General features: G+C 44.8%; 1 protein-coding gene across 2 annotated transcripts in view; it reads left to right on the top strand.

Moving 5' to 3' along the window:
* The first annotated feature begins 11,406 nt into the window (after positions 1-11,406).
* ZFAND6 (zinc finger AN1-type containing 6) overlaps positions 11,407-12,590 on the top strand; it is a 75,901-nt gene continuing 74,717 nt past the window's right edge. Inside the window, exon 1 of one of the 2 annotated variants that reach the window (XM_082851896.1) lies at positions 11,407-11,537. The gene's annotated coding sequence lies outside the window, so the exon portion shown is untranslated. The remainder of the gene's footprint in view (positions 11,538-12,590) is intronic. The other variant, XM_082851895.1, reaches the window with a different exon arrangement.

Here is a 12,590-nt window from a genome sequence, read left to right as displayed (position 1 = left end):
ACTGTATTCAACAGCTACATAGCCATCCATAGGACGGCTGAACAAAACTTAGTCAGATGTTCCCTTATGGATGGATACTTAGGTAGTTTTATATCTACCTACCTACCTACCTATCTACCTACCTGCCTACCTACCTACCTACCTATCTGCCTAACAGCTGTCTCTGTTGTTATTATCAATACAAACAATGGTGTTAGAAACTTCTTTATTCACACTTTTTTGTGTGAGTTTCTGTGGTCTAGACTACAAAAAGTACAATTACTGGGACAGAGACAGGTGCATTTTAAATTTTGAAAACTATTGTGTTCTGGTATTTTGGAACCCTAAACTGCATGATTGAGAGTCCTTGTTTCATTGTGTCCTTTCCAGCTTTACATATTATTAAAGCAATTCCCTAATTCTGGAGGCAAGACATGGTCTCTTCCTATTGTTTTACTTTGCATTTCTTTGCTTCCTAAGTTAGGTTGAACATGTTTACAACTTTGCTGGGCAATTCCTTTTAGTTGCTTGCTAACTGTCTGTGTGTGTCCTTACTCATTTATCTATTGCAAGAGGCCATCTAATTTTAGCCACGGCTGGGTTAGATAACTAATTAGATAACATTTATAATTACTGTTTACTGAGTATTTTTGTGCCAGACACTGTGCTAAGCCCTTTGCATAAAATGTTTTTCATTTAATCAACCTAATGAAGAAAATATAATTAACTCCACTTTAAAGATAAGGAATTGAAGCTCACGGAACTTAAACAACTCGCTCCACATCAGTCACCCGGTGAGTGAAGGAGCCATAATTTGAGCCCAGCACTGTGCCCAGCGTTCTAACCACTGAGCTGTTTTGTCGCCAGGGTCTCTTGCAACTTTAATACTTTGTGATTCATTGACTGACTCATTGATTTGACAGACAGACAAGGGAGCAAACGCACATCTACATGGTATCCAGGCACCGGTGAGGTTGCCAGGCGCTACCTCTAAGGGCAACACCCGTAGTGCTGAGTGAAGGCTGTGCTGTAGGCTGATAAGAGAAACGGGAAAGGGCTGTTATGGGAACCTGGATGAGTAGCTGAATGGAACAGGTCACATGACAGGAGCTGTGGACTTTGGTAGAAGAATATCATTAATCTTCTGTGACCCAGCAGGAGTAGAACCAAGAATCAATAACCCGACCTCACGATCCTTCCTCCCTCCCATCTCCTGCCAGTGTTTCCAGTTGGAAGCCAAAGGACAAGGATGCTCTCTGAGGCAGTCTATGTGGGTCAGCCTCTCAGGGCACAAAGTTGGGGGGAAATATGAAAAAAGTATATCCAAAGAGGCAAACAGAAAATATATTAAAAATTAAAATTAAAAAAAAGGAAAATATCCAGCATCCTGTCTTCTGCATATCAGTGGTGGGTTCCCAGCAATGGCTGGGAATCCATTTGTCTTGCTCACTGAAAAGGATACACCTTAGAAGTGGCCAGGGGTGGGGTCTGTTGGCCCAGGGCCCAGCCAAGGCAGGTCACTGATGCATGAGAGGAAACAGGTTCTGATGAGTGTTTGAGGGGTTACTGAGAGTTGTTGGGTTGTTTTTTTTTTTTAAATTATTTTAGAATAGTTTTTAGATTTACAGAAAAGTTACGAAGATAGTACAGAGCACCCAGTTTCCCCTACTATCAACTATTACTTATGGTACATTTGTCACAATTAATGAACCAATACTGATACATTATTATTAACTGAAGTCATACTTTATTGAGATTTCCTTAGTTTTCACTTAATGTCCTTTATTTGTTCCAAGATCCCACCCAGGATAGCACCTTGCATTTAGCTGTCATGTGTCCTTCTGCTCTTCTAGACAGTTATGCAGACTAAGATAGGCTAAAAGAAGTAAAATTCTGAAAATACAAATGAGAGGAGCCTAGTGTAGAAGAAACAAAGCCAACATGGAAATCAAACAGTGCGGGACCTCCATACAGAAGAGACACAGCTCAGAGGTAAATTCACCATCATAAAGGCTTCTGTACAAGAGAGATAATAAGAAAACAGACACTTTATGATTTTAGGGGAAGGGGAAGTATCCTATAAAACTATTAGGAAGAAAGTAATTAAGTATTTAAATTAATTAGAAGCTATAAAAAAAGAATTGATAAATAAATATAAGATGGTACATTTTTAAAGTGATGATGAAAAAATGATAATCCTCTGAACTTTAGTCAAGAAGTGGGAGTCATTACAATTAGAGTGAAGAAAAGGGATCTACAGATAGGTTTAAGAGAGTTCTATGTCTAGAGAATGAATGCTTAGCTTGGCCATCCTAATGTTGTTAGGATGCCCTGCCTGGGTGAGGCCTGTAGCACATCCCCTGAGCGGCTTCATGGGGTGGCATTCCCTATCCTCGTGTGGTTACCTCAGGCCCTCAGTCTTGCATCTCAGAACACTGATTTTGTCATCAGATTCATTTCTCATAGAGGGACTCGCATTAGCCAAGTTTGTAAGACTGATACATAAATCCAAGCATCAATTTGCAAATTGAAAAATGAGAAATATAACTGAGGCTGGAAAACAGCCCAATCATATTAACTCCTAACAAAGGAAGTCAGATATGGAGCACTTAATAATCAAAATAGCCTTGTAGAGAATGGAAACCGGATAAACGCATCCCCTTACAAGGATGGTCTTGCCAGCTAGACCAGCATATATGAAATCCCGCCGCTGAAACTATGCCCCGGACAGTGCTGAGATGGGTACTGCCCACGACTGCATCTCTGCCTCTCCTTTGTCTCTGTTTCTATGGTGACGGACTCTCCCCCCCCCCCACTTATAATTGACACATGCTTGTTTCAGATAGGTTAGTGCATTGGAAAAGGCTACATTAACAATGGAAGGCCTGGGGCCACTCTCTCTTTAGCTACGAAGTCCATGGACATAGGTCCATGGTCCATAGATAGGTACAGAAACTCCCTAAAATAATTTTCCTTATACCTAGTTTGCACAGTTTTCTAAGGAGAGAATCCATAGCCTTTATCAGACCCTCAAAGAGGTCCACAAACTAAAATCTTTTAACATTTCTACTATAGTCCTCATGAGTTGGGTTTGCAGTTCAATTCTCAGCAGACAATTTTACATCCTAGTGCTTGGAGGCAACCCACATGAGCCCTGGAGTACTCACAGTACAAGCATATACTGGCAAACTTGAAAATCTCAATGAAGTAAACCGTTTTCTATAAAAACATATATTGTCAAAATTGATAAAACATGGAGTGAAAAACCTGACTCCATCAGTAAGTCAAGCAGAGACTGAGAAGGTTATCAAGAATAATACTGGAGGGCTTCCCTGGCGGCACAGTGGTTGGGAGTCCGCCTGCCAATGCAGGGGACATCGGTTCGAGTGCTGCTCCGAGAAGATCCCACATGCTGCAGAGCACCTAGGCCCATGCGCCACAACTACTGAGCCCGCGTGCCACAACTACTGAAGCCCACGCACCTAGAGCCCATGCTCCGCAACAAGAGAAGCCACCACAATGAGAAGCCCGCGCACCACAACGAAGAGTAGCCCCTGCTCGCCGCAACTAGAGAAAGCCCGCATGTGGCAACGAAGACCCAATGCAGCCAATAAATAAATAAATAAATTTATATGTTAAAAAAACCCCTAACTTTTGGAATTGTCTCTGGGCCCAAGGGGCAAGGCAATGGGTATTCCTGCATCTGATCAACTTCACGCAGGTGGAACTTGGGACCTGGAGAGGAGAGGGGAAGGATTCGGTTCAGGGGTAGACTTTAGTCCTCCCAGCTTCCTTGCTGCTGGTAGTAGGGGAGTGTCTAAATACCAGCCCTACCACTGGGCAGAGGAACTACTGCTGGAGCAGAAAGCAAACATGGATAGGACTGCCAGGACGCTGACAGCTGGAGCAACGCAACCAACAGCAGAATGAATAGCAGAGACTCTTCTGCCGATTTGGCTGATGTACTGGTTTTCTCTCTTTGAAGATATGTATCCTTTGGCCTGAGTAAGTAAGTCCCCCAGAATTATCATGGGAGGGAGGGTAAGGGAGAAGAACCTTTGCCATAGGTAAATTGGGAGTTTAGAATCATTTAATGTAAGTTCATTTGATACTACTGATGAATTGGGCTATATCAAGTAGATATAGATAAAGAAACCTAAAATAGAATAGTAGCAGATGTAATTAAATCACGTAATGAAATAAAAACTCACCATAGCTACATGAAGTAATGCAAGAAAAATGCAATATAAGTAAATCTACTGATATACTACTTTACAACTGTGGATCAAATCTGAAAATGATCTCAGAAATGATCTTCAAAGATGGGGAAAAGTCAGGCATATAACTCATAGCCATTTCTAATAAAAACTAAATGTAAAAATAGAAGTTACTTCCTTAACATCATTTTTTTAAAGGTGTTTATTCCAAATAAATCAGCATGTGTCAGAAACTAGCCCAGAGTATCATATATTGTCAATATTATTTAATTTCCTTGGAAAATTCTGGCTACAGCAATGAGACATGCAATGTAATAAGTATAAAAACTGGAAAAGAGAGAAAATACTATTTCATTAATGGCAAAAACAACGAAAAAATTAAAAACTATTTTAAAAGATCAATTAAATGGTCAGGTATAAAAGAAATATACAGAATTAAATAGCATTATAATATTATAAATGACCAGTTTGAAAATATAATAAAAAAATTTCATCCACAGTATCGACAAAGCATAATACAAGTGAGTTATTAATGACAAATACTATGATCATTTCTCCAGACAATGCCAAATGTCCCCAGGGGGACAAAATCATCCCTAGTTTAGAACAATTGTTCTAGATCAAACTATTCTGAGAATAAGAATCACCTGGAGGCTTACTAAAAATAGATTCCCAGGCTCCTTCCCTAGAGATTCTGATTTATTGTGCCCAGATTATGGACTTGCAATCTGAATTTTTAAAATGTTCCAGAACTTCTTATTGGTGGAGTTGAGAACTGCTCCATAAGGAATGTTGGCCCAACAGAGGTTTCGTTAAGGGAAACACTGACTGAAACCGCCCACCCTGGACAGGCACCACAGTAACCATTTGCACGAGTTCTCTTAAACAGAAGCTCCTGGTAAGGAACACAGAACTAGCAAGCCACCACCAACTGGAAGAATTCAGGAAAGGTCAAAAGGAGACACCAGTCTGTATGTCCTCCCAACCTCAGAGAATCTTCCTCGCTGGAATCCACCTTGGCTGAGCGATGTGGGCACCACCAGTAAGGACCCTGAGTCAGAACGATTGGCCAGAGACGACCCGGAAACTAACCCCATCACCATAAAACCCGAGACTGCGAGACACGTGGCAGAGCAGTACTCCAGGGCTCCCTTACCCCACGGCTCTCCCCGGGCGCCCCTTCCCCATAAAGTCTCCTGCTTTGACAGCACGTGTGTCTCCTCGGACAATTCATTTCTGAGTGTTCAACAAGAGCCCGCTCTCGGGACCTTAAAGGGGTCCCCCTTCCGGCAACAGTTTGACCTGCTCACTTTGTGTTTCAGGAAGATCCTGGAGGCAGCTGGAGGATCAACTGGGTGGGCTGTGGAGGATGTAGAGAAGAGAATAGGAGTTGGAGGCTACTGCTTCCATTCAGGTGAGAAATAATACGGGGGGGGGGGGGGTGTATGCGGCAGTGGGGGTGGGGTACATTTCAGAGATATCTCTAAGGCAGAATCAGCGAAATTTGTGACTAATTATATGTAGGGGAGGGGAGAACTTAAGAAAAGGGTGAGTCAACATTTAAAACTTTAAAATTTTGATACCCTTAAGCAAGCGAAAGGACAACACACAAATGGGAAACTATATTTCCAAATTATGTATCTGATAAGAGGCTTGTATTCAGAATATGTAAAGAACACTTACAACCAACAATGAAAAGATAAATAACTCAATTTAAAAATGGGCAGGGCTTCCCTGGTGGCGCAGTGGTTGAGAGTCTGCCTGCCGATGCAGGGGACACGGGTTCGTGCCCTGGTCCGGGAGGATCCCACATGCTGCGGAGCGGCTGGGCCCGTGAGCCGTGGCCGCTGAGCCTGCGCGTCCGGAGCCTGTGCTCCGCAGCGGGAGAGGCCACAACGGTGAGAGGCCCGCGTACCGCAAAAAAAAAAAAAAAAAAAAAAGGGCAAAGGATCTGAGTAGACATTTTTTCAAAGACAATATACAAATGGCCAGCAAGCACATAAAAAGATTCTCAACATCATTAGCCACTAAGAAATGCAAATCAAAACCACAAGATACCACTTCATACTCATAGGGTGGTTATAATCAAGAAGACAGATCAATAGTGTGTTGTCAAGGATGTAGAGAACGTGAAACTCACTCATTGCTGATGGGAGTATACAATGGTATAGCCCCTCTGAAAAACAGTCTAGTACTTCTTCAAATGGTTAAACATACAGTTTCCATAATTCCACTCTTAGGTACCTACTCAAGAGAAATGAAAACATGTCTCCAGAAAAGCTTGTATGCAAACACTCAGAGTAGCACTATTCATAGGAGGCAAAAAGTGTAGACTCAAATATCCATGAAGTGACGGATAAATAAATGTGGTATATCCATGTAATGAAATATTACTCAGCAACAAAAAGAAAGAAAGTATTGATACAACATAGATGAACCACGAAAACATTATGCTAAGTGAAAGATGCCAGTCACAAAAGACCGTGTATTGTATGACTCCATATTTATGAAGTGTCTAAAACAGGCCAATCTATAGAGACACAAGATAAGATTAGTGGTTGCCTAGGGTTGGGTGGGGGGATTGGGGGAAAAAGGGAGTGACTACTAATGGGTAGAGGGTTTCTTTTGGGGTTATAAAATGTTCTAAAAGTGATTATGGGGATATTGGCACAACTCTGTGAATATGCTAAAAACTACTGAATTGTACCCTTTTTAAAAACTGAATTATAGTTGATTTACAATATTGTGTTAGGTTCAGGTGTACAGCAAAGTGATTCAGTTATATATATATTTAAAACTTTTCCATTATAGGTTATTACGAGATATTGAATAAACTTTCCTGTGCTATACAGTAAATCTTTGTTGCTTATCTATTTTATATATAGTCATGTTATCTGTTGATCCCATACTCCTAATTTATCCCTCCCACCGCTTCCCTTTTGGTAACCATAAATTTGTTTTCTATATCTGAGAGTCTGTTTCTGTTTTGTAAATAAGTTCATTTGTATTATTTTTTAGATTCTGCATATAAGTGATATCATGTAATACTTGTCTTTCTCTGAACTGTATCCATTGAATGGGTGAATTCTATGGTATATGTATTAAATCTCAACAAAGTAGTTTTAAGAAAATTTTTTTAAAGAAAGGAAAAGGATGAGGTTCTAGCTCTAATAACTTTAAATGAGGTGTCACCATTGGCCAAAATTGGGACCACAGGAGGCAAGAATGTGTTTGGGGGAAGAAAATGAACCTTGGATATATTGAATGCCTCTGAGAAGAGACACTGGATACCGTGGTCTGGAGCACAGAAGAGAGGAAGGACTGGAGATAATAATGCAAATTATCATTTACTGAGCATCTATTAGGTAGGTACCTGTGCGGTAAATGTATTGTTTATGTATACACTGCCAATGAGAAGTGTTATATTAATTTAAACACGTCAATGAGAGGGGGCCCTTTAGCTCTCTTACTTCCTGCTGTATCCTGGTTGTTACCAACACAGGCTGGCAGAAAGTCAGCATGCGATGTTCGCTTGATGAGTACAAATGTAGTATCTTTTAACCCACATAACAACCGTTTGAGGTAGGTTTTTGTCCCATTTTACACGATTTGCTTAAGACCACAAAGCTAATTAGTAGCAGCGGTCTGTCTGAATTCCAAATCACTGTGCAATACTGTCACCTCTCAGTACAGACTTGGAACTAAAGGGAGCAAAAGAGGCCATGTAAACCTATGCCATGTAAACCATGCAAATTCATAACAAATATACGTGAATACTCAACTGTTAGGTGCCAAGGTTAATATAATGATAAACTGGGCAAGAATCTGAATGAAAAGAAATTTAAGATAAAATCCCTAGGAACTTGCTCATATCCTTGCCAGTTCACAAAGCTCTTTCACACATACTATTGCATTAACCGCCCCCCACCAAATCCCTAATAAATACTATTGCCACTCCCATCAGGCTTTTCCCCTCCACCTAAACTATATTCTCCAAGGTGATTTCTGTGTTGCTAAATGCAACAGTCAATTCTCAGTCCTCTTCACACTTGAACTATCAGCAGCTTTTGATACTTGCTCCTTAACCCACTCTTTCACTTGGCTTCTAGGACACCAAACTCTTTCTGTTTTCCTCCAACCTCCTGTTTCCTCTTTCTTGGTCTCCCCTGTGAATTCCTACACTTCTCCGTGAACTCTCAATGTCAGAACCCCCAGGGCTCAGTCCTTGGTCTGCTTTGTACTCACTTCCTGCTCCGTCTCAAGGCTTTAAGTACTATTTATATGATGATGACTCCCAAACCGATATCTTCCCCTCACCTGAGCCCCAGCTCCAGCGATACACATCCAACTGCCCACCTGACATCTCCACTCGGACGTGTAAACATAATCTCGAATGCAGCGTGTGCCAGAGAATCTCCTGATCTCCATCCTGTTCCCTCTTTCAGTTGCACAAGCCAAAAACCTGAATGTTACCTTTGACTCTTCACTGTCCCCCACTACGTCCCATCTATCAGGAAATTCTGTTGGCTCTACTGGTCCAAGTCACCGCTCTCTCTCACGTGGATGCAGACAGTATCCTCCTGAAAGTTCCTGCTTCTACCCTGTTTGCGCTGTTAGTCCACTCTCAACATGACAGGAAGGATGATCCTTTAAAATCTAAGTCAGATCATGTTACTTTTCTGCTCAAAAACATGCACTGGCTCTACAGTAAAAGCCAATGGCCCCCCCAGGCCCTACGTGAGCAGGTCCTCCCTACCTCCCTAACTTCCTCTCCTATTCTCCCCAGCTCACCTGGCTCTAGGAACACCAATTTCCTGGCCGTTCCTGCCTTGGGGCCCACTGTTCTAACAGTTCTCTCAGTCTGGAATGCTCTTCTCCCAGGTATTCAGGACTACACCCTCATCTCTTACAATTCTATTCAAACCTCACTTTCTCAATGAAGCCTACCTTGACTGCTCTGTTTAACACTGCAACCCACCCTCCCACATCCTCTACCCTGCTCTACTTTTTCTTCAGTCTATACCACTTACCATCTTCTAACTTACAACATACATACTTATGTTTTTCGTGTCTCCCCCATTAGAATGAAAAATCTATAAAGGTAGTGATCTTTGTTTTGTTTGCTGATGTTTCCCAGACTCAAAAAATTGAGACCCAGAGAGGTTGAGTATTGCTCAATGTCTCTGAGTAACACGTTTGATTAGGGATCTGAACCCTGGCCAAAAACCTAAGTTCCTTTCATATAGTTCTTCTACCCAGTGACAAGAGGGCAGTGAACAGCTGAAAGTACCCCAGGTGGCCCAGGCTGCAAAATTATTCCTAGTACCAGAAGAATCCACCAAACTTTTATAATTCACCATTTCCTCTCCTTATAGTTCTTGTTCTATAATGGCTTCCCATTTCCCACTAAGTAAAGTCAACTACTCAATTTGGCTTCGAAGATCTGTAAAATAATTGGCCGTAACACCATCTCTAGTCTCCATTATAACCTGATCTCCAGTCCCCATTATCAGGGATGATGTCCTTGGGCAAAATCCTCTTTTGCTGCATTAGTCCATTGTTTGTATGTATGTTTTTAAAATTAAACTTGAATGCATTTTAAAACCACATTTTGAATACCTTTAGGTCCTGGGCAAGACCCTCCAGTTTACTACTGTCCCCCTTCTTTGGCTTACACTCGGTGTAACTTCACAGAACACTCCTTACCTTGCTCCTGAAGCATCTGTTTGACACCGCATAACATTTCACATTCTGTTCTTCAAACCCCCACACTGCATCTTCCAGCCTCTTTAGGAGAGCAGGAAAATGCTTCTTTTGGTTCCCAGCAGGCTGGGCCGTATGCACTCTTCAGTGCCAAAAACCAATGCCACCTTCTCCTTGAAAACTTCTTTCTGTCCCCTATCTCTCCTCTATAATTAACTGCTTCTTATCCCAAAGCCGTATTTCAAAACACCTTACCTTTACAGTCAGTCACCTCAAAATCTCTCTCCCCCCAGCGCCACCCGACTAGGGTGAGGATAGTGAGATACTTCAAGCTTAAAATTTAAAGGGGCACCAAAAAGCTCAGTAATCAAGATAAATAATATTTCAATTACTATATATTTTTAAAATTAAATTCATTCACTTTTTTTGGCGGGGCATGTGGGATCTTAGTTCCCCAACCAGGGATCGAACTCTCGCCCCCTGCATTGGAAGCGTGGAATCTTAACCACTGGACCGCCAGGGAAGTCCCTAATACTATATTTTCTTAAACATCAAAATTAGTTCCAAAAAAAAGATTCATGAACAAAACATCAAATATAAAATTAAAGAGGATCCTCAGGACTCGGTCCGCCTCCTACCTGCCGGCCCCATCCGAACCCCTCTTTCACGGTAGGACTGAATATCCTCGAACTCCGATCTTGTACTTCTTGAACTGCACGTGAGCCCGAAGGCCGAGAAACTGCGGGGGAACCATTCTCATCACCCCACGCCCCAGCGTAGTAGCGCGGCCTGCTCCACTCAGCCGGGAAGCGGACACGCGCTTTTGGAAACGCTGGGAGCTGGGTGCCTGTGGGGGCGTGTGTGTCGGTGCGTATATATGTGTGTGTGTGTGTGGCACACGTGTGCACGCGCGCTTCTCTTCTTCCTTCTCTTTCCAAGCCATGGCTCAGGGCGGGGCAGAGTACTGCCTTCGAGTACGCACCCGGACCCTGGACTTTGCGCTTGCAAAGATGGAGTGGGGGCACGAGGTTGCACGTGGGGAGAGCTCGGAATTCCTCTTGCACAACTGGCAGGTGGAGCGCAACTCTTTCTGGCACCTCAACCCGGGACAGGAACATGGGGCACCCTTCGAGGTAGCAGAGGGACCTGAACCTACTGCCCCCGACCCAACACATCCCCGCAAAACCCCTCGAAACGTCCTCCCGCCGCCAGGAAGAGGAACCCAGGGAGAGCGGAGGAAAGGACAGTGGAGGCGGAGAGGGCGGAGGAGCGTCTCCCCTCGCTCCGCCCCGCCTCTTCTCTGGGCCCTAGCCAATCGCTGCGCGCTCCGAGCCCTGGCCCCGCCCCTCACCACGGGCTCCGGCCTGCGGCTCCGCCCCGGCCGGTGATAATTAGGCTGCGGGCGGGGTGTGCCGCGTCAGCGCTAGGAGCCGGCCAATCTCGGAGCTCTCCACGGCGGCCGCGTCACAGGCCGAACAACCAAACAGAAAAGTTTAATAAACAGCAGGCGGAGGGGCTGGTGGCGGCGGCCGGGCCGGGGCGAGCGGGGTTTTGGTGGCCTCACCTGTCCCCATTCACCGGCGGCGACCGGCGGCGGCGGCGGCGGGCAGCGCGTCAGGCGGAGAGAGCCGCCGCCAGGTGAGGACCGCGGCCCACAGGGCCCTGGCGGCCCGGCGCCACCCCTCCCCCTCTCACTCCCTTCCCCCACTCGGTTGAGGCTGAGACGCGGCCCTCCCCCGGCTCTTCCCGGCCCCGGGGGAGCCGGAAGCTGAGGGCGGCCGGCGGGCGCAGCAGGTGGTGGGCTGGCCGCTCGCTCGCGGGCCCGGGCCGGGCGTTTGCTGAGGGGCGAGGGGATTCCCGGCCCCGGGGGCAGGGGCCGGGGCGCAGCGGGCCCCCTCGGGCGCTCGCGGTCCGGGGCTTACCGCCGGGGGCGGGGGCTGGCGCGCCGAGGTCGGATTCCTACTCCCTGCGGGCCGCGGGGACTGCTGCGCTCGCCGCTCGCACCCGGTGCCAAGCAGTTGGCGGGTGAGGGGTCGGAGGGGCCTCGGGCACCCTCGGGCGCGTCCCTGTCACCAGCCCCGGTCAAGTTCCCCGCCCCGCGGCTCCGAGCCTGAGTCCTTTTTGAAATGTTTTTCACCTGCCGTGTTTTCAGAAGCCGGCGAGGGGGAAAGTCTAGCAAGTCGGACTAGAAAAGGGGATTGGGGTCGGTCTCTTTTTCCTCTGCTTCTGTTTGGTGGACTCAGGATTTCTGAATTTTCCTCTCAAATAGTATTTTCAAGTTGCCGTCTAGCTACGTAAACAAGTACAGCAGAATATTGTGTTTGAAATAATTTTAACTTTACGTTGAAAGCTTGTGCTAAACCACACGATTAAGGTGCTCTGATGATGTATGTTCACAGCTAGAAGGTCGTTCAACATTGTGAAGAAGTTAAGGGCTTAGGGTTACACACAGACCACTTATGTTTAAAGTTGTTTGGCGGTAAAAACTGGTTAGTTTATAATGGTTTAATGCTCCGAGAAAGAGATTTAAAGTCCTCTTGCAGATCAAATTCGGAATGTGACTTTTTAATGTAAAATCCCGTACACTTTTAAGGTTAGTTATGTAATATTTATATTGCCAATTTTAGGACACTTGCCAAGTTTCCCGTAGTCTAGGGCTTCAGGGGAAAATGTTCTCTTTCTGCAAAATTC

This window comes from Leucopleurus acutus, assembly GCF_964270905.1.
Source record: "Leucopleurus acutus genome assembly, chromosome: 1".
NCBI lineage: Eukaryota > Metazoa > Chordata > Mammalia > Artiodactyla > Delphinidae > Leucopleurus > Leucopleurus acutus.
The sequence above is the reverse complement of the archived record's forward strand: the minus strand, read 5'-3'. Positions and strand labels throughout refer to the sequence as shown.